General features: G+C 36.5%; 1 long non-coding RNA gene across 1 annotated transcript; it reads left to right on the top strand.

Moving 5' to 3' along the window:
- Nucleotides 1-18,178: 18,178 nt before the first annotated feature.
- On the top strand, nt 18,179-19,337 carry LOC132610386 (uncharacterized). The gene is made up of 2 exons (XR_009571132.1): nt 18,179-18,486; nt 18,893-19,337. It is a non-coding gene; the product is annotated as an uncharacterized LOC132610386 (long non-coding RNA).
- Nucleotides 19,338-23,613: the final 4,276 nt, after the last annotated feature.

The following is a 23,613-nucleotide window of genomic DNA, read 5'->3' as shown; positions in this document are numbered from 1 at the left end:
CTGAATTCGAAGCAGAAGAATTTCTGAGGAAAATTAAAGCTAGTGAGTACTCAGTTGTGGATCAGTTGAAAAAGACCAATGCTCAAATTCCTATTCTCTCTTTGCTTTTGAGTTCAGATATGCACAGAAATGCACTGTTGAGGATTTTGAATGAAGCATATGTTCCAAGCGAAACAACTAGTGAGGCGTTAGCTGGGATGATTGAGCGCGTGCTTGACAGTCATCGAATCAGCTTCGATAATGAAGAATTGCCGCCGGAAGGATGCATGCATAACAAAACACTCCATATAACTGTCAAGTGTCGTAACATGTTTGTGGCTAAGGTATTAGTTGATGGGGGTTCTGGACTCAACATCTGTCCATTAACAAGTCTGAAGAAGATCGGATATAATGTTAGCGAGCTCAAGACCAGTGATATGAATATTCGAGCATTTGATGGGGCTCCAAGGCGTCCTATTGGGGAAATAGAGTTGAAAGTGTTGATTGGCCCTGTTGAATTCATTATGGACTTTCAAGTACTTGATATTTCCACGTCATACAATATGCTGTTAGGTAGGCCGTGGATTCATCTGGCTGGGGCTGTACCATCTACTTTGCACCAAACAGTCAAATTCGAGTGGGATCAACAACAAATATGTATACATGGAGAAGGAGACACGTCTTTCTATATAGAGCAATCCACTCCATTCATCGAGGTAGAAGGAGGTTTCGACGGAGCAGCTTACCACGCTTGGGAGGTTGTGAATGTCACTAAGGAGAGTGAAGTATGTCAAACTCAAGAGTTCAAAAGATCATGCGCCGCAATTATGGTTGCAAAAGAAATGCTGAGAAATGGGTACCAACCTGGCTTTGGGCTAGGGAAAACACTAAATGGTCGGGTTGAGCCAGTCGTTCTCCCTACGCAACAGTTTACATTCGGTTTGGGATATGAGCCAACTGAGGAAGAAGTGAAGAAAGCACGAAAGAATAAAAGGAAAGAGATTGCATTGCCATAAACCATTCCTACCATTGATCAAACTTTCTCAAAACCTTCAGATCTGATTGTTGAAGTTGCCTATGATGATATCGTGGAGGGAGTCAAGAACCTGTTCGTGGAAAATGAAGATGATCATGCGGTGATAATCAAAGACTTTGCTGAAATATTGACTTTATAGGCTGCTGAGCCAGGACCGGAATTGCAAAATTGGACTTCTATCTTAGCCCCGGTTCGCCGGGAGTTTCAGTATTTTAAGTTTAAATTTCCTTTTGTAGTAGGCCGGAGGCATCAACTAGAACATTTAGTTCCTTTTGTCATGTTGCCTCTATGTTTTGTTACGACCTTTTTAAATTAAGATTCTGTCATTTTGTTTGCACCGAACTACGTTTGGCCTGACTTCCTGTTGGATACGTAGGCAGCCCATATCGGGTTCGGCCACTCTTTTCAAATCATTTCAGTATCTTTGTTTGTGGTTGGAACTACGTTTGGCCTGACTTCCTGTTGGATACGTAGGCAGCCCACATCGGGTTCGGCCACTTTTTCAAAATATTTCAGTGTTTTTGTTGTATGAGTGGAACTACGTATGGCCTGATTTCCTTTTGGATACGTAGGCAACCCACATCGGGTTCGGTCCCCTTTATTAAAAAATAAAAATAAAAACTCAAAAGTCTTTATTTTTATCACGAACTACGTCTGGCGCCTGATTCCTTTGGGATACGTAGGCAACCCGAGGCGGGTTCGGCCCTTCTATTTTAAAATTTTTAATATCTTCGGTTTGTCCAAACATTTTGGTTCCTATAAAATACATAAGAATTTTTATACAAGACTTTGGTCTTCCCACCGTTTAAATTCATGTGTCTTAGTATCTTGAAACTGGGACAAATTTTTGAAATCGGTCAAATCACTTTCAAAAATTTTCATTACAACTTTCTCACTTTTCGATTGTTTAGAACCAAGTGCCTCCAGGACTTGAAACTGGGACAAAATTTTGAAGTCGGTCAAATCGCTTTCAAAAACTTTCATTATAAGTTCTTACTTTTCAATTGTCCAGAATCAAGCGTCTCCAGGACTGAAACTGGGACAAATTTTTAGAAGTAGCATAAAAGTGGTCTTAAATGTTTAACCATTTTAAATAAAAGTCCATCCATATTTCTAAAATGCGAATAAATTCAAAAAATCTAGTCTTCCTAATCATTTTACAGATTAGAGCCACTAAGTATTTCCTTTCAAAGTCATCCAAATTTCATTGCTTTTGTTTTCAAAATACACTTTTTATAACTGAAACTCCCTGGCAAAGCAAAATATATGGTGAGACATCGAAGAACGTGGACACGACCGAAACAAGGATCAATTCAAGGGCAAGTTCCCCGACATGCACAAGTCAACCAATTTTCTTTTAAATTCACAATTTTCTTTGCTGAGACAGGTCCAATTAACATGAACATGGTGCATATATTAAATCATGAGCGTGATCAAAGAGTTAACTTTCTTCAAAATGCAAATATTCTTCAACGTGGATGCAAAGGTAGCTTATGCCGAACGGCGGACGTCGTTCCACTCATCACGAAAATTTCGATTGCAACAGTGGACACAAGTTCATTTTCTCAACCAAGGGCTGTAAGTATAATTCTTTCAGACCCAGCTATTTATTCTTATCACTAATAGTTGTTTTAGTTCGTGACATCCCTCGATGGATCGAATACATATAATCATGGACATTTACCTTGATCACCTGTTATTGGTTAGAATTCCTCAATTTCGTCATCACTTCATATATGTTCAAATCATTATCAAATTCTTTTAGAATGAGGTATTTTAATAAGATAACCAGATCGAAATATGGCATCGTATATCAAATTGTGGGGTTAATTATAGATTTAACCCCCGTCACAATGGGACATGGAGTAAGATGTGGATATCTTTTTATAATATTATCTCTAAAGTGGACGTGGATTTACATTTACATTGTGAATGCGAGCATGGAAGTGGAAATAGGATTATATTACAAAAAATATACATATAATTGTAGAGAGGGGATACAGATTTATGTTTTCGAAAGTAAAAGTGGATTTATTTTTTGCGCCGTATAATACGGACATGAAAGTGGATGTAGATTTATTTTGTACCGTATAATACGGACGTGAAAGTCGACGTGGATTCATATTTTGTACCGTGAAATGCGGATGTGGATTTATATTTTGAACTGTGGAAGTGGACTTGAATTTATTTTTCTGCACTCTGAAAATGGATATGGATTTACATTTTTTGCACCATGGGAAGTGGACATGATATAGGCGCCCACCTTAGAATGCGGGTATTTCAAAATTTAATTTAGGCACCCACCTCCGAATGCGGGAATCTTATATTCTATTTTAGGCACCCACCTTAGAATGCGGGTATTTCAAAATTTAATTTAGGCACCCACCTTAGAATGCGGGTATTTCAATTTCAAATTTAGGCACCCACCTTAGAATACGGGTATTTCAAAATTTAATTTAGGCACCCACCTTAGAATGCGGGTATTTCAATGTTCAATCCGGGCACCCACCTTAGAATGCGGGTATTTCAATGTTCAATTCAGGCACCCACCTTAGAATGCGGGTATTTCAATGTTCAATTCAGGCACCCACCTTAGAATGCGGGTATTTCAATGATCAATTTTAGGCACCCACCTTAGAATGCGGGTATGTCAATCTTCAATTTAGGCGCCCACCTTAGAATGCGGGTATTTCAATGTTCAGTTCAGGCACCCACCTCCGAATGCGGGTATCTTATATTTCAAGTTCAGGCGCCCACCTCCGAATGCGGGTATCTTATATTTCAGTTCAGGCACCCACCTCCGAATGCGGGTATCTTATATTTCAAGTTCAGGCACCCACCTCCGAATGCGGGTATCTTATATTTCAGTTCAGGCGCCCACCTCCGAATGCGGGTATCTTATATTTCAGTTCAGGCGCCCACCTCCGAATGCGGGTATCTTATATTTCAAGTTCAGGCACCCACTTCCGAATGCGGGTATCTTATATTTCAAGTTCAGGCGCCCACCTCCGAATGCGGGTATCTTATATTTCAAGTTCGGGCACCCACCTCCGAATGCGGGAATCTTATATTTCAGTTCCGGCATCCACCTCCGAATATGGATTCAACTTTCGAAACAGGGGCTGCAAGTGTAACTTCTCCAACCCTGTCTTATTTACATATATTTCTTTATTGCTAACAATTGTTTTTAGCTGATGGCTTTTGACAATATCAAAGTTGGCATCACACATCAAATCGTGGAACTTTCTCTTCGGCAGCGAACTGGGGCAATTTGTCGGGAAGGATAATCAGACTTCCCGACACGGGTCAAAGATCTACCTCGAACACTCGTCTCTAATTACAAGTATTCTCTTGCGTTCCAGCAATTCAATTTTTAGAATTCTCAAGTTTCTATCACAATACCCAGTGTTATCATAATTCAGCACTGAGACAATATTTTGCAAGTTTCGCGCCAATTGGGGTTCAAGTGTCGTAATTGTCCCAGAACTACACTCGACCTGAATCTCGTATAGCCCGAGATATGTAGACAACTCAGAGACCGGAGATCGGTCATGACCCTCTCAAATTTCCTTTAGTCGGGACAAAATAGGCTACTGAGTCAACGTCTTTGCCCGACAACTCTTTTCATCATTACCGGGCAAAGAGGGACAAGTTGTTGACACCCAATTTTGTCCCGCCTCTCTTCCAAAATACCTATTTATGCTTCTAATATTTTGAAAAAATAAAAAATATATATTTATATTTTACTATGTTTATTAGCCTCTTATCAATACCCACGTTTTATTATTCTTTACAGTTACTCATTATTATTATTATTATTATTATTATTATTATTATTATTATTATTATTATTATTATTATTATTATTATTATTATTATTCACAATTTTATCATTTTGGCATTTTTGCCAGCTTACGCAAACGCATCGCATTTATTTTGGCATAATTAAATAATAGTGTTTATTTACTGTGGATTTTCGAAATATTATTGCACGGCTATTATAACGCCATTTTTTATCTGAGCACTAATAATCGCATATTTTATATCAAGTAATATTTTAACACAAGTTATTTAAGTAGGTCTTTTATCTAAATGTGGTAGCCCAATCAACTCATACTATTTTTCGGACCAATTCACAAAAAAAAAACCAGTCCACATTTAATTTACCAACCCAATTTTCAAATCATCCCACATTTTAACCAATTCAGCCCAAATAATTAATCAACATTTCAAATGCCAGCCCAATTAATTCATACCCGGTCCAGCACATCACTGACCCGACCCGGACGGCCCATTCCCTTCCTAAACCTAACCCTCCCCCCATTTTTCTTTTCTTTTCCCTTCCCTCTTCATCGTCACCTCCTCGTCTCCGCTTCACCCCCCCCCCCCCCCCCCCCCACCTTCCTCCGCCTCCCTCTCTCGTCGTCATCTCCCATCTCCGTCGCCACCCACCTCCATCACCAGCAACCATCCATCCTCCATTACTTCACCACGTGATCCCCACTTCACCACCGACATCCCACTCGCCTCCGACACCTCTGTCACACCCATCACTCTACTACACCACGCGTCTGACGCCACTCCCACCACTCCTCTGACACCCTCCACTACACCACGACACCCACACCACTGTCATCCCCACTCAATTTTGTTCCCCACGCCGCTCTCTCTTTCCTTCACAAAGAAACCCTAGATCTCCCCTATAAATATTGATTTCTATGATCGTTGAGAGGGGGGCCCCCCGGAAAATTGAGGCTTTCGAATCGCAAAATCCCCCCCCCCCCCCCCCCCCCCCCCTGAAATTAAATTCTGAAACAAGCTCTTTTTTTCGCTGTTCTTGAAATCCTGAAAATCTCTAAAATATGAGTCTTTTAATCACCTAAATTCCGAGTTCTATTAGCACTTTGATCTTGTTTATTTATCAAATCAGAATACTACATCAATTCTATTCTATTTTCATTGGTTTTGGTATCATTGTGAACCCGAGCATCGCAAGCTCGGATTCGATAGTGTTCGAGTGGATATCGAGACCTTCGCCTCACTTCGCTGCACCCGAAGAAGGTAATTCTCCTTCTTTATTTGCTTTCTTTCTTACACTTTCTGTTTACTCTATGTTGTTTCAGTTTGTGATTAAGGCATGTTAGTTTAGTCAAATTAACTTAGTTGGATGGATTAAATCTGGTCGTATATCAGTATTAGTTAGGATTTTAATTAATCTTGTATAATAGTTAGTTAAATATGTTTTCTTGTCAGTCTGTTTGTGTGGTAAAACATGTTTATGTAGAATAATCTAGCTTTGGTCTACTTGAGTATGCGAACAACTCTTCTTTATTTAGCTGATTTCCATTTTAGCAGTCAAGATGTGTCCTTGTGTTTATATGTTATGTTCGATTCAGGTCTATTTAGATATGTTTTCTATGTTAGTTTGTTTATCTGTTCAAGCATGTTTGGGTATGATAGTTTGGTTCAGTTCATTTCAAGTAAGTGAATACCTTCCTTCCCATTTCTGTCGAGTTCTATTTAACCTCTGCTTATCTGCTTTATGGCTATTTGCTTCATTTGTGTTTGGTTTAGCATATGGTCATTGCTAGTTAGTGGGACTAATCATGTTCGGTATGTTAAGACTTTACTGTGGTTACTGCCTTGATGGAATTCAGCATGATTCAATGACTTACTTTTATCATAAAGGAAGGTCAGATGTATGTTTAGTTAGTGTATATTTAAGCATAAGGTCCAATTAGCTTAATAATTGGTTGTTTTTCTTCTGCTTGACAAATGTGCTATATTGTTTTGCTTAAAATGAATTTTGGAAGTAAGAGGCTTGTTAAACTGATGATAACATGTTCAAGCCCACTTGAAAGATTGGTTTAAAATAAAGATGTGGTTGCTCTGAAGTGTTTTTCTGGGGTTCTGGGAAGAATATAAGTTTTTCCTTAGGGGTGGAGAGTGTATTCTTTTAAAAGAAATGTAGGTCCTATAGCGGGATGTTGGCATAGTGGCAGACTTTGTTTGTTCATGGATAGTTAAAAAGCGTGCCTTATTTGAATAGGATGAGGAGACTGTCCCCTGCTTTGTTCCTGAATTGATTTAAAGAGACAAAATGTGGTTCTGTTTTAAATTACCTGAGATAATATGACAGGCACCTTTATGATAGTCTTCTTAATCTCGATATTACCTCTGTAGTATTGTGCCATTGGTTAAATCTGAAGAATATCTGCTTTGTTGAGGTTCTGTACCTTTAAAAGTCATACGGGTTTAAGATGTTCGAAACTTTGATCATTTATTGGAGCATAAAAGATATAGGACCAATTTGATGGGTTTTCTCTGCCCAGTAGAGGTGGGCAGTCCACTTTCCTTTGAATTATGCACATGTTATGTAGGCGGAAATATCTGATTTGAAATTCCTCAAATTGTTGAAATATTAGGAGTATGTTCAATCTGGTCATACACATTTTATGCCAGTGAATACGAATTAGCAGGTTCTGTTCGTAGCCTGTATTATCATTTGTTGTTGTTTGACTGCTGTGCATTGCTGCAAGTATATTTCAGTTGGTTTATGTATATTATGCACACTGCTGGTATATCTCTATTTGAAATGGTTATGAATATGTATACAGGAAGTATACTCAAGTATACATAGTATGCACAATCCGCTGATTTATGATCCTTATGTCTAACATCATTTATCGATCGTATACTAATTCTCCCTTTTTTTTTATGTATGAATATTGCATACGAGTCCAAGAGACTCGTCTCCCCTCCGCATTTGGAGTCGGGCTAAAAACCCAACAAGATTTCCTCTCTCTGTCCAGCCCCATCCGCAGCAGGAAAAAATGAATTCGGGGCCAAGCCCAATAGCAGCAACAGCCCACAACGATACATTGAAATTTCTGGACTGAAAACTCAGCAACAATCTGATCATCTCAGTTTGGAAATGGGCTGAGCCCATTTAAATTATCTCTTCCTCTATTTATTTTGTGCATATTAATTTGTATTATTCAACTAACTCTTTGTTTTTTTTTGTTTTATTAGTTTAGATAAATCTTAATTAATTAGTAGGTTTAGTTTTAGTTTAAAGGGTAGTTAATTTGAGAAAGACTAATTAATCCCATAAGCTTCATTTTTATTTTATGTCAAAACTATTTATAGCATCTAACATTTATTTTATTTATTAATTCGCAAATAGCGTAACTAGGTATTTTGAGTTAATGGAATCGTATTTTATTCTTACTATCATATACATTTCAAAATGTCACTAATACACAGTATAAATTCAAGTATATTTTATACATAACTCTTCAAGTTTGAATCAATCACGCATATTTTTAGCTAAGTATAGTTCATAAGAATTAATAAAAAATGAAAAAGAAAATTCACTTCCTCTTGAATCCTATTCATAAGTCTAGATTTTTTACATTGCTATATTCATATAATATAATTTATCTAAAGTTCAAAATTGCTAAATCTCTTCTCAAAAGCTAGTATTTATGGGCAAATCATTATATTTCCTACAAGTCTTATCTTAAACAACATTTATTATATTTCATATAAGGTCTTAGCAACATTTTAATCTTTATTTAAATAGAATTTAAAATCCTCTTTTATGCAAACCATCTTTTATAAGTTTTATTTCTAAACAACATTTTATCTAAAGCCTTAGTAATATTTACAAGTTTTATTTAAAATGGCATTCAAAGTCCTCTTTTATACAAATTCTCACCTTCATTAATTAACCTAAGTTTGGCCGGATAACCGTAGTTAACGGATTCTAAAGGATGCCTAACACCTTCCCTTTAGGATGATATAGAGCCCTTACCCAGAATCACACTGGTTAGCAGACCATTAACGGAGGTTTAGTTTTAACTTTACCTTAGTTAATATTTAGGTGTCCTAATTCACCATTAAATTAATTAGGTGGCGACTCCTTAAAACAAATAAACAGGAATCACCAATACGTCAGACCCTAAATCAAACCCGGTTAAAATGGGGTGTGACAATATCAATATTTTATATAGGACCTGATATCTTTTTCTGCGAACAATAATGTAGGCTCAATACATCAAGTATACATAAACGTTTGGATTGTCGTTTTAGGGGTTGTAAAGTGTCCCTAAGTAAGTTTTGTTTATTTGGAATCTTGTTATTTAAAGGTTTAAGTGTTTTATTTATAATTAGTTTAGGATGTCACGCGAGTTAGTTATAAACTATAACAAATAGTAAAATAATATTTTGCGCAAAAAATATACTTAATTTTTACTTAAACTGTGCATCATGCACCCAAGTTGTTTTCTCAATGCTCCCACCTAGGTTTGATCCCTGGTGGTTGGGATAAAAAAAAAGATGGCTAAACCACCAAGCCAAGTTGGTGAAAGCTACAAACTAGAGACTTTTTATTTTTTATAATGTTCACTAATGCCATCTAACTAGTTTTCATAAATTGAATTTCGAGCCTTGAAATTGACATTCAAAACATCACTACCACGGGATTACCATCTTCAAATATATTTTTTATCACTAGAGTTTTACTAAAGATGAATGAAAATTGTGCACCAATTTGGGACAAAATTCAAATTGAATGAGAAAAAAAAAGGTTTTTCAAAAATTGGGCGGTTTGCTTGGCTAGATCTCGAAAACATACGCAAAATAAAAAAAAATCACGTAAATCGGACGCCCGAGCGCAAAATTATGACCGTTTAAAGTTTCACCAATTTACAACTACTTTTCTCCCTATACTCATTATTTGATAATTTTATCAATTTATATAACTACTTAAGTTTACTGGGTAAAAAGTTTATGGGACTTGTATAACGCATTAATTTACTACTTATTCAAAGAATATTTTTTTTAATAACGCTTAAATCAAAACTGCGCTATAAAATAAAACACTTAAACCTAAAGATAACAAGTTTCCAAACAAACAAAACTTACTTCGGAACACTTTACAACCCCTAAAACGACGATCCAAACGTTTACGTATACTTGATGTATTGAGCCTACATTATTGTTCGCAGAAAAAGATATCAGGTCCTATATAAAATATTGATATTCCGGCATTTTGAAACATGACTAATCTTTGGTCAAAGTATGAAAAAAATGCGAAATTTCAAAAAAAAAAAAACTTATTGCGCACTAATTTAGTGTGCGATAGTTACTTTGGTATTTTTTTATTGAGTTATTTTGGTCCCTACAGTCACTTTTTGGGTCATTTAAGTTGCGGACTCGTGAGGAATATGTTGCAACAACCTCAACAACTTTTTGATTTTTTCCAACATGTGAGGAATCTGTTGCAACAACTTTCTTGATTATTGCAATGACTTGTTTGAAACTACTGAACATAATTTGAACAACTGAAATACATACTGAACATATATATATATATATATATATATATATATATATATATATATACACACACACACACACACACACACACACACATATTTATGCATGTATATATAACAAAAATTACATAATGTTCATCATCCACCATAATCCACCAAGAACATTATACAAACTTATAAATCATTGTTCGTCAGCCCCCCTTAGGGCTCCAAAAGTACAAATTAAACATAATTGTCTTGCGACCCTAAACAACATAATTTTCAAGCTTGATTTCCTTTGTTTATCACTAAATATGGGTGATCAATTTGATGGTATTCGGTTGTCTCTGTTTCATCCAACAATTGTAAATTATGTCCAAAAACTAATGTAATTGTTGCAACAAGAAGTCTACTTGTTGCGACAAATCAGTGAGTTGTTGGAAAGAGTAGAAGTTGTCCAACAACTTTCACAGTTGTTGCGACAAGTAGGTGCAACAGATTTATACACATTTTAGCCGTTGTTGCAACAGATTAGTACAGAAATTGCAACAACTGCATAAATTATTGCAAGTGTTGCAAAAACTACAACAATTGTTGCAATAAATTTAGAAGCTCTCATACAACATCTTTAGCACTTGTTGCAATAACTGTAACTGTTACTGTAAATTGTTGGAAAATCAGCAGCCATACTCAGATGAATAATTGAAATAAAATAACATTGTTTTACTTACCAAATGAGCGAAAATAAGCCATGAAGTAATGCCTAGTGCTACACGAATGAAATCCGCTCCGAAAATTGCATAAATCGGGTGAGTTTTATTTTTCTTGAGCAACTTTTTTCTAAATAAAAAAGAAAGTAACAGTAGCAAAAGAGGGGGAGAAGGGGGAGGGGTGGGTGGGTGGGGTAGGAAACCAAAAAAAAAAATTCAAATCTTTTTTTTCAAGATTTTTTTTGGAGGGGGAGGGTGGGGTGGGTGTTGTAAGAAACCAAAAAAAAAAAAAAAAATTCAAAACTTCTTTTCAAGAATGTTTTTTGTGAGGGGGGGGGGGGGTGCAAAAAACCAAAACCAAAACTTTTTAAATAGGGGTGTTGGGTCACGGGGGTGGGTGGTGCAAAAAAATAAAAAAATCAAAACTTTTTAATTTTTTTTGGGGGGTGGGGCGGGGTGGGAGGAGGAGGGGGGCTAGTGGGGTTTTTGGGATTAGGTTGGGGTTTTTTGGTATTTTGCAAAAGTTTAACAAGTTTTAAATTACAATTTAGACCCCAATTAACTTAATCACAATTTTAAGTGGCCTTTGACCTTGGCTGGTCAATGTTGTCACCTTTAGTAATTAGTAGACTTGAGTGTCACCTTTAGTTAAATTTTCATAGTAAGTTCTTATTCATGTACTTTGAGGATGTGAAGTGTGAAATTATTAAGGCAAAATGCATCAAATCACACTTAAACTGTACTCAAAATGTCGAGTTCACACTCAAACTATACAGGCGACCTATTACACACCTGAACATCTAAAAAGTGAATTTAATACCACCTTAATGCACATATAATCAGTCACTCGATGGGAGGTGTTTTACACTCGCGCCACATCATCGCCATGTCATTGCCACGTCACCGCCACATCATATACTATATCATATTTAAAAAAAAAAAAATCCATGTCATCCCAATTGCTTCTTCTTCATTGTACACCATCAATCCACCATTAAACCACCACCATCACCAAACCCACACCTCCACCACAAAATAAAAAGACCCACCATACTGTAAAATTTATTTTGACGGAAGAAAACAAAGGTGGTGTTGGAGGTTGTGGCGGCGTCAGTCCAAGGTTGTGGTAGAGAGTGAGGACACCGAAAATTGAAGTGGGAAAGTGGTCCGACCACTGGGATTTGATATATAGTGTCTCTCTAGATATATAGTTTGATGACCCAGAAAATCCAACCATTGTTTCTATCTAGATATATAGTGTCCTCTAAGCATGTCAAAAAGAACCATAGCTGAAACTATAAGTAATTTGCTACATACTCCCTCCGTTTCAATTAATATGAACCCATTTGACTGGGCACGGAGTTTAAGAAAGTAGAGAAGGCTTTTAAACTTGTGGTGTAAAATGAGTCACATATATTTTGTGTGGCTATAAATCATTGCATAAAGGTAAATTGTTTCCAAATATAGAAAGAGGTCATTCTTTTTGGCATGGACTAATAAGGAAATGGGTTCACATAAATTGAAACAAAGGGAGTATATATTTGGATTTTTTTCTAAGGTTTTTAACATCTAAGGAGTTCGAAAGTTAATTGGGTTTGCTAAACATTGTTGAAGCTAATTCGACCATCCCATTGGAACAGGTGCTTCTCATCCACCATTAATGGAGCTTCAGAAAGTCAATTGGGTTTGCTAAAAATTGTTGAAGCTAATTCGTGATTAGTTGCTGGTTTTAGGAGAAGGAAATTTGGAGCTAGAAAATGTAATGACTATTGAATCTAAGGTTGAGAAAGCTCAAAGAAAAATAGTTCACCATTTTTTAAGCTCAAAGCTTCGAGTTCGAATTTTCGGGTTGCTGCAAACGAACTCCTATTTAAATGGGTAATACCTCAAAAGATCCAAATCGACGAGTGGAATTCGAAACTTGAAATTTTGGGCTGTTTGGTTGAGGATTGAGGTGTATTTGGTTGGATTTACAACAGCTATTCTACGAAGAAGATGAGTTTAATGAGGGTGGGGTGGGTGGAGATTATAAAAATATGTATTTTGTAATTATTATTTTTATAAAATTAAAACGCGCCTATTTTTATAATTTGTGCCATATCAACTTGTCGGGTGGTATTAAATTCACTTTTTAGATGTTCAGGTGTGTATTAGGTCGCCTATATAGTTTGAGTGTGAACTCAACATTTTGGGTATAGTTTAAATGTGATTTGATGTATTTTTCCAATTATTAATAGTAATACATGTATGTTAGGCTCGATGGATGGATGAATTCACCTATAATTAGTCATGTAATCTAGCCATTTGATCAAGTCAAGTTGAATAGAAATTCATCTTTCCTCTATTTCTCTTCTAATTCTAGTGAGTTTTGAGTGTTGTCTTGCTCTCCCAAATTTCCAACATTCGGTATCAGAGCCGGTGTGTTTGAGAGACAACTAAATGTAGAGAGAAAATGACTAACACCAATGGAACTCCATTCCAAGTTCCGATGCTTACTAAAGAAAATTATAGAAGTTGGTGCATTCAAGTGAAGGCTTTTCTTGGAGCCTATGATGTTTGGAAAATTGTGGACTGATGAAGAAGATGATGCCGCTACCACAAAGAAAAAGGACCAAAAGGCGCTCACTTTCATCCATCAAAGTTTGGATGAAAAGATGTTTGAAAAAGTTGCAAATGCAACCACCTCCAAGTAAGCATAAGATATTCTTCAAACTTCCTTTAAAGGTTTGGACAATGTGAAAAGGGTTCGTCTCCAAACCTTAAGAGGAGAGTTTGAATCGTTGCAAATGAAGCAATCCGAATCAGTTTCATATTATATTTCAAGAGTCTTGGCGGTTGTCAATCAAATGAAAAAATATGGTAAAGAGTTGAATGATGATAGGGTCGTTGCAAAAATACTACGATCCCTAGATTCAAAGTTTAATTATATTGTTGTAGCCATTGAAGAGTCCAAGGACTTGGACACCATGACCATAGAAGAACTCACGGGTTCTTTTCAAGCACATGAAGAAAAGTTGAAGAAATCGAAACAAGAGTCGGTTGAACAAGCTTTGCAAGCAAATTGAAGGAGAAAGATGAAAGACGTGGCTTACAACAAAGAGGTCGTGGGCGTGGAAGAGGTCGTGGTAGAGGTGGTAGTCAACCCCTGACCAAAGAAAATAGAAGTCAAGACTCCAACCAAAGAAGAGGTTGCGGAAGAGGTAGAGGATGGAGGTCAAAGCAAGGAAGGTATGGCAAATCAAATATTGAATGTTATACTTGTCATAAGTATGGTCATTTTTCCTGGGAATGTAAAAATAATTTGGAGGAGATTATGGTCATTTTTCCTGGGAATGTAAAAATAATTTGAAGGAGATAAATAATTTGTGGAGAGCAAAAATGAAGATGACACTTTACTCATGGCATGTAAAGAAGAAAGTGTAGAAAGAAATAAATGGTACCTTGATTCTGGTGCAAGCAGCCATATTTGCGGGAAGAAACATTTATTTGAGGAGTTTGAGAAATTTAATGGTGGCAACATCACTCTTGGAGATTCTTCAAAAGTTCAAATCAAAGGAAAACGTACGATTTTAATTCGTTTGAAAGATGTAAGTCATCAATTTATCTCCAATGTCATGCATATACCGAAAATGAAGAGTAATATTTTGAGTTTTGGACAACTCTTGGAGAAAAATTATGACATTCATTTGATAGATAAAAATTTGACTATGAAAGATGAAAATGGGAGATTGCCAAAGTTCCTATGGCTAAAAATAAAATGTTTATTTTGAATCTTCAAAGTGATGTACTGAGGTGCTTATTTTCATGTGTCAAAGATTCATCTAGGCTTTGGCATATGAGATTTGGTCATTTGAATTTTGATAGTCTAAGATTGATGAAAAAGGAAAATATGGTGAAAGGACTGGCAATCATTAACCATCCTAATCAACTTTGCGAAGGATGTCTTTTTGGAAAGCAATCAAGAAAAGCTTTCCTAAAGAGTCATTGACAATGGCACGGTGCCCTTTGGAATTGATTCATATGGATGTGTGTGGACCTATCAAGTCAGCATCACTTGGTAAAAGTAATTATTTCCTTCTCTTTATTGATGATTATTCTCGGAAAACTTGGGTTTATTTTTTGAAGGAAAAATCTGAGGTTTTTGAAAACTTCAAGAATTTTAAGAGCATGGCGGAGAAACAAAGTGGCTACCTAATTAAGTCACTTCGGTCTGATAATGGTGGATAATTCACTTCAAATGAATTCAAGGTTTTTTGTGGAAAAAATGGAATTCGTCATTTTTTTACTGTTCCAAGATCGCCTCAACAAAATGGCATGGTGGAGAGGAAGAATAGGACTATTCTCAACATGGCAAGAAGTATGTTGAAGAGAAAAAATATGCCAATGGAGTTTTGGGCTGAAGCAGTTGCTTGTGCGGTGTATTTGTCAAATTGACGTCATACCAAAAGTGTTTGTGGCAAAACACCGCAAGAGGCTTGGAGTGGTTTCAAACCAAAAGTTGCTCACTTGCGAGTGTTTGGAAGTATTGCTTATGCACATGTGCCGGATGAGAAGAGATCTAAGCTTGATGACAAAAGTGAGAGGTATGTTTTCGTTGGTTATGCTCAAAGATCTAAAGGTTATAAGTTGTATAACCCAAGAAATGGCAAGGTTATCACAAGCAAAGATATTGAAGTTGATGAAGATAGTGCTTGGGAATGGAAATCTAAAGAGCAAGATTACTCTTTTAGTCCATTCCTTGATGGTGAAGATGATAAAGAAGTTATGTATCAACCTACTACACCACCTACAACACCACCACTGCAAGTTCAAGAAGTTGGGGAATCATCAAGCAACGTACCTCGGAAGAATAAAAGTCTTCGTGAATTGTATGATACGACAGAAAAGGTAACAGAAAATTTAAGTGATTTAACTCACTTTTGTTTATTGGTGGATAGTGAGCCTTAATTTATGAAGATGCTGCCTGTAATCCAAAATGGAAAGATGCGATGGATGAAGAAATCAAGGCAATCAAGAAGAATAACACTTGGGAATTGGTGAAACTTCCAAAAGGAAAACGCACCATTGGAGTCAAATGGATTTACAAGCTAAAGAAAACTTCCAAAGGAGAAGTAGAGAGGTACAAAGTAAGATTGGTAGAAAAGGGGTACAAGTAAAAGGTCAGTATTGATTGTGATGAGGTGTTTGCACAAGTTGCTCATTTGGACACAATCTGCTTGATTATTTCTTTGGCAGCTCAAATCCAATGTAAAATCCATCAACTGAATGTGAAGTCGGCTTTCTTAAATGGGGTTTTGGAGGAAGAAATTTACATTGATAAACCTTTGGGCTATAAGGTTGAAGGACATGAAGATGAAGTGTTGAAATTGCAGAAGGCTCTCAATGTCTTGAAACAAGCTTCACGGGCTTGGAACTGTAGAATTGACAAATACTTCCAAGCAAATGGTTTTTCAAAGTGTCCACATGAGCATTCACTTTATGTAAAAATTAATGAAAATGGTGACATATTACTTGTTTGTTTGTTTGTATGTGGATGATTTGATCTTGACATGAAATAATCCAAAGATGTCTGACGAATTCAAGAAAGCAATGACAAGAGAATTTGAGATGATAGACATTGGCCTAATGTCATACTATCTTGGCATTAAAATGGTGCAAAAGAAGGATGATATTTTTATTTCTCAAGGAGAATATGCAAAGGAGATTCTCAAGAAATTTAAGATGGAGAATTGCAAGCTTGTTAGCACCCCCGTGGACTGTGGAGTTAAATTGTCAAGGCCTGAAGATGGAGAAAATATCAATCCCACATATTTCAAGAGTCTTCTTGGAAGCTTAAGGTACTTAACTTGTACAAGACGAGCTATTCTTTTTGGTGTTGGACTTGTCAGTCGCTTTATGGAAACTCCAACAACTTCTCATTTAAAAGCAACCAAAAGAATACTCCGGTACATCAAAGGTACACTGGATTATGAAATTTTTTATTCATCTTCCAATGACTTCAAGTGTCACACCCCACCGAGGGGTATGACGGGCTCCGAACCATAGGCCGGGACCACCTAACTTAATAGTTACTTTGAGCATCATATACCCTAATTCAAAGAACACCTGCACGCAGAAAAGGCCCAACATAGATGTTACATCCCGTATTTTTGGGCTAGAAAATTGAATCGTTCAATATGAGAAAGTTACACGAGCCCGGAGAATTCGATCATATTAAAAAAAAAAAGTCGAGAGCTCGGTGTACAAAGAGTTAGAGGTCCTGAAATAATTTAAGTCTTAACAAGTGTGACGATGGTGATTGAAAATAATATTTGGTGTATAAAGAGGTTATGGACTAGGGTTCTACCATATGATTATGATAATGAGTATGAAGTGTGTTAAAAGTGGTTCATGTTCAAGTGAATTGCGATCAAGAAATTAATTATGTGAATAAGTGGTTAAATATTAAAACAAAGTGGGAGGCTACAGAATTAATTATGGTATTAAGTAGGATTGCATGGATAAGTGTCCATGGTGGGCTGCCACATGGCAGTGCATTATCCAAGAGTGGCATTAAATTGGTCTTAAAAGTTGGATGAGTCAATGGTATCTTTTTTTTACTTAAGGACACGTGAACTGACAAAAGCCACCTAAAATTCTTAAATTACACATTCTTTGCTTTGGATTAAGGAAAAGGAAAGATGCTGCATTATTGACATACTCATAGGAATATAGAGTTGGAACATGTATTTTTATTTCTATAGGAGCAACATGAATTGTAATTTCACGGATGTGAAGTGCAATTATATCAAGAATAATATATGAGTTTCACGCACCACATCGATCTCGTTGGTTTGTTTTATCGCGATGTTGAATTCGGACTTTCTTCGAAGTGAAGTAAGGTTGAAGAAGAGTATTTCTTGGAATACAAGATAAGAATTATTCTCTCCTAAACATATTAAAATTCATCCTTGTTTTAGCAAAAAAAAAACAAGAAATTAAGACGGGAACTACGAAATTAATTACGGGGGCAAGTAGTGAAACGTTGAATTTGAGAGGACATAATTCGGCCACCTATGCAAATAAAGTGATTAGGTGTTAACTTTATAAAACACATATAACAAAAGGTTGCTAGCAAATCATACCAATATACACGTCCTTGTTTGTAAAGCTAGCAAAGAAGAATGTTAATCTTTTGAGAGAAACAAAACACCAAGAACGTGCAATAACTATTCAATATACAAAAAGGGTATGGAAACCATTTTCTCCTATGAACCAACAACCATGGAAGCAAGCACACGGACACGGCTATCCCAATCCATCTTTGAATTTTATAGCAAAAATTAAAATCTCAAGGGTGTTCTTCGTGCAAGGAGGCGGCAATACAAGAATATTGAATTGAGGAAGGAGAAATTGTGAAATTAGAACAAATAAGTGTAGAAATTCCTCCGAGTAAGTTAAGGTAAGATTTTCTTATTTTGTGGCATAATTTTATTAATGATGTTGTGATGGAAGGATTAAAATTGTATTGGACGAAATTGAAATTAAGAAAATACATGAAATCGTCGTTATATGAAATTGTGGGTTGAAATGGATTTTGAAAAGTTGTTGGGTTGTTAGAATTGTTATGGGTTGAATTGTGAGAATTTTATATGTATATCTCTGTTGTTGGTATTGTTGTTGGTTTGGCCGGGTTGAATTCCCGGATTGTTGTTGATTAAAATTAGCCGAGCTAGAATCTCGGGGATGGTGTATTTACAGGGGAGATGCTGCCGAAATTTCGGCAGATTATAAATGAATTCATTTGAAGGATTAAGACAAGTGTATGATGCTGAGTCTAATGATTATGTCAACCTTCTTGAATGTAGACAAACAAGTTGGACGAATAGGCGTAGCTAGTAAGGCGCGACACAGGTATGTTAAGGCTCGACCTTTTCCTTCTATGGCATGATCTCTATGTCGCAAGTTTACGAATGTTTTCATAGTCCCCTTATTTTCAAAAGTTAGAAGCCCATGACACCAAGGTATAAGCCTCTCCTTAATAGTTTACAAACTATTTTCCAAAATGCCCATATTTTTCGAAAAACCAAGTTTTAAGAAGTTGAAAGCTTTTATGACTAAAACGACGAATATGATTCTTATAATGAAAATGATAATGCCAGATATGAGAAAACGTCTATGATGATGAGTATGTAATAACAGTTCCATGTTGGGAAATCCTAAGTTATGGGTTCGATACGAATATGAGAATATTGAGTTATTTCTTGATTCTCAATTTTACTCCTTGATAACGATTCTATTTTTTTTCAAAAACTTCAAAGCATATGATTCAACGTCTTATGAAATTTATGATCCTATCTTATGTTATTTACTATTAGTCTCATCTTATATAATTGTTCCTTCAAGGTGAGACATGACGACCATGATGATTCCATAATACAATCGGAGGTTAACGACCTTACGTCACTCCGAAGAAGATATGATTTTCTCTGGGCTCTCATGCATGCTATGTATATGTTACAAGTATATGTATACGTATATGGGGAAGATGGGGAAGATGGGGAAAGGGAAGGCGCTATAGACGCACAGCCACCTGATCAGTTGGAGTATGACACATGATATCGTCCCGGACGCGGGATGCCCGGACGCGGGATATATGGCTAAATGGATCGGATCCAACACCTCGACAATATGATACGTTTTATTTTCTATATATATATATGAAAAGAGATGTTTTCCAAGAAAGTAAAGTATTATATGCACATATGGATCGGGCTGCACGTTCCGCAGCAATACGATATAGTATATGCACATATGGATCGGGCTGCACGTTCCGCAACGCTAAGTATGCATGGTATCCGCCAAAGGGAACTTATATGTACAAGTTATTTTTCTACCTCATGACATGCTCCACATTTCTCTTATGCCCTTATCCCTGTTCTATATTTCTCGTATGTTATTATTCATGCCTTACATACTCAGTACATTGCTCGTACTGACCCCTCTTCTTCGGGGGGGCTGCGTTTCATGCCGCGCAGGTACACCCAGATGATGCGAGGTTAGCATAGAAGACGTTCCAGCAGAGTTGGTAGGCTCCACTTGTCCTGGAGTGCTGCTGAGTCAGAGTATATATACTATGACACTTTGTTCGAAGTTAGAGACTTTGCAGACAGAGTCGTGGGTTTCGGGAGTCAGTTTGTATTATGATACAAGTTTTACTTAGTTACAAATTTTATTTATTTGAAAGCAACAAAAAGGATATTTCAGTAAATTTTATTATGTGTACTTGATTTAGAGGTTCAGAAGAGTATATATGTAATAAGAGTCAGCGGGTTCGCTCGGCTCCGAATACGGGGTCGGGTGCCCATCACACCCCAGTAAAGCCGGGGTGTGACAATAGAAGTATCCAATAATCCAACATATATATTCATATGCGAACCAACAAGGTCGCTACAACATCACGAGTATCACAAAGCCGGCAAGGCTATCAGAAAAGTATCAAGAACTTAAAATAAGACCAACAAGGCCATACATAATATTTACATACCCCACTATGTCTATGAGACTCCAAGAATGTACATAAGAACATGTATTACACAAGCAGAAAAGTACCAAAAGATAGCAAGTCCGGAGTAGTGGCACTTGCTGACATCGCTGAAGCTGAGAGTCCTACTGCGGTTGCTCTCCAATAACTCTGTTAGGGTCTGCAGCACGAAATGCAGCGTCCCGTGCAAGGGGACGTCAGTACGGATAAAAGTACTGAGTATATAAGGCTGGAGTCAATAACATAAATAGGACGGAGATATAAAGAGAATAGAGGTAACCTGCCATCTGAGAACGTACAATATATAATGCACGAGCTTAAAAATCATATGCAAGTAAGCTATATATATATATATATATATATATATATATATATATATATATATTGTGTGTGTGTGTGTGTGTGTGTGTATGTATGTATATAAGTGTTAGTGCTGCGGAACGTGCAGCCCGATCCGTATATGTTAGTGTCGAGGAACGTACGTCCCGATCCATAAATATAATATGTAAGTTCCAAGGAACGTACGGCCCAATCCATAAATATAATGTGTTAGTGCCGAGGAACGTACGGCTCGATCCATAAATATAATATGTTAGTGTCGAGGAACGTACGACCCGATCCATAAATATGATATATACATATACCTAATGTAAATAGCATGCATGAGAGCTCATATGAAAACTACAACTTTATCGGAGTGACGTAAGGTCGGTAACCTCCGATTTATATTATGGAATTCATGTCGAATCCAAAGAAACAACTTAACGATGATGAACATAATAATATACCAAGAATCAATCAAATAACTAAGACATTAAGAGTTGAGCTACATGACATAGAAATGGAGTGATTTTATTATGGAACGCTCATATTCATACTCTAGTTGGATTCGTGCCAAGGAAAGAGAGAGAAACGAACACCTTACATACCTTATTCGCCAAGCCATCACTTAAGGGATCCTTTATTCTGAGGCTCGCCCCTCACTTGAACCTATATGGCGAGAAATACATCTTTAATCATACTTTCATCATATTTCCATCAACTTATAAGCACTAATTATTGAAGACTAATTTGGGTTACGAAAATTTGAGCAGCATTTCCCCTATATTCTTTACCTCCTCCAAATACCAAAACAACTCCCAAACAATACCAACAAACATCAACAACAATATTATCAAGATTCTACAAGATAAATATGTATGATTTCATTCAAAACTTTCTTCAACTTCAATCGATGCTCAACAGCGCCAACACAACAATCCATAACCCTTATTCTCTTAAATATTCCTAAATAGATATTAAGAAAGATAAATTCATACCTTATCCTTGCGATAATAGGAAGATATTCAAGATTTACTTTGCTTCCAAGCCAACTCCAACACAAAACGAAACTATAATCGCGACTACACGTCGTCCGGACCTCGATTAATACTCCGTAACTTGAAATTACTCAAAATCCTCACTTTTATGTGATATATAGGCTCTCATATGTTTGATGAACTTTCTAGAGCATTTGGGAAATTTTTGTGAAGAAAAAAATGGGGTTTTGCCCCTTATATAGTGTGCTAAAGTCGGTGGCACTGTAGCAGCGCGCCCTGCTCTGCCCGCCTAACTTGTAACGTCCATAATTCTCTACTCCGACATCGTATCAACGAGCAGTTTATTGCATTGAAAACTAGACTTCATGAACTTCAATTTAGGCTTTTGATTTGCTTCAAAACTCCTCATATACTAAAATATATTCTTCCTCCATGTTGGGCCAAAATTGCCCCTCATATTTTTTTCAAAGTTCCAACAAATTTAATTTCCTTGATTCACTTGCTCTTCAATCCTTCCATAGCTTATTATATGAACTTAAACCCTCATAACCATAAGATTGATGCATATAATCTCATATATTCTTGAAGGTAACTCCAGTGTCCATACTTAAAACAATCAACGCTTATGAATCTCAATGTACAAAACTATGGGGTGTAACATCAAGCTTGTTGGCTATTGTGATAGTGATTGGACTGGTGATGTTGATGACCGGAAAAGTACTACTGGGTTTGTTTTCTATTTTTGTAATTCTGCATTTACATGGAATTACAAAAAGCAAAAAATTGTGACTTTGTCAACTTGTGAAGTGGAGTATGTAGCAGCTTCTTCGTGTGTTTGTCATGCAATTTGGCTAAGGAATTTGTTGGAAAAACTTCACCAACCACAAGAAGATGCAACTAAGGTTTGTGTTGATAACAAATCGGCCATTGCGTTGGCCAAGAACCCGGTGTTTCATGAAAGGAGCAACCATATTGATACTAAGTATCATTTCGTTAGAGATTGCATATCGAAGAAGGATGTAGAGCTTGAGTTTGTGAAATCTCAAGACCAAGTTACGGACATTTTCACCAAGCCGTTGAAGATTGATATTTTTCAAAAGTTGCGGATGACTCTTGGAGTAGTGAATCAAGTTTAAGGGGGATGTTGAAAAAATAAACTTGTTCACATTATTTAATTTGTTCACATTATATTTAATTTAGTTCATGAACTAGTAGATTAATGTATTAGGAGATACATGAATTGGTGGAAAATTCTAGATTAGTCTCCATGTTCTTTGAGGATGTGAAGTGTGAAATTATTAATAGATATACTTATATATGTTAGGCTAGATACATGGATGAATTCAGCTATAAATAGTCATGTAATCTAGCCATTTGATCAAGTCAAGTTGAATAGAAATTCATCTTTCCTCCATTTCTCTTCTAGTGAGTTTTGAGTGTTGTTTGTGTTGTCTTGCTCTCCCAAATTTTCAACAGTACAGTTATATGAAAAATATGTTTAAGTTATTTTGGCTTGTTATAAGTAAATGTGCAGCTTCATGTCCCAAGAATCAACTGCTGGACATGGTTGGGTTAGGCCTCTAATCAAGATTTGCGGAACTGGTGCTGCTTTTCGAAGATCAGTTATATCAGAGAGGTGAAATCAGAAGTCTGCTAGCATATTTGGATGATCGGCTGCCCCAAGAATCAACTGGAGGGGCCTTGTGAAATTTGATTGTCTCTGTGT

Source organism: Lycium barbarum, chromosome 9, assembly GCF_019175385.1.
Source record: "Lycium barbarum isolate Lr01 chromosome 9, ASM1917538v2, whole genome shotgun sequence".
Classification (NCBI taxonomy): domain Eukaryota; kingdom Viridiplantae; phylum Streptophyta; class Magnoliopsida; order Solanales; family Solanaceae; genus Lycium; species Lycium barbarum.
The sequence above is the reverse complement of the archived record's forward strand: the minus strand, read 5'-3'. Positions and strand labels throughout refer to the sequence as shown.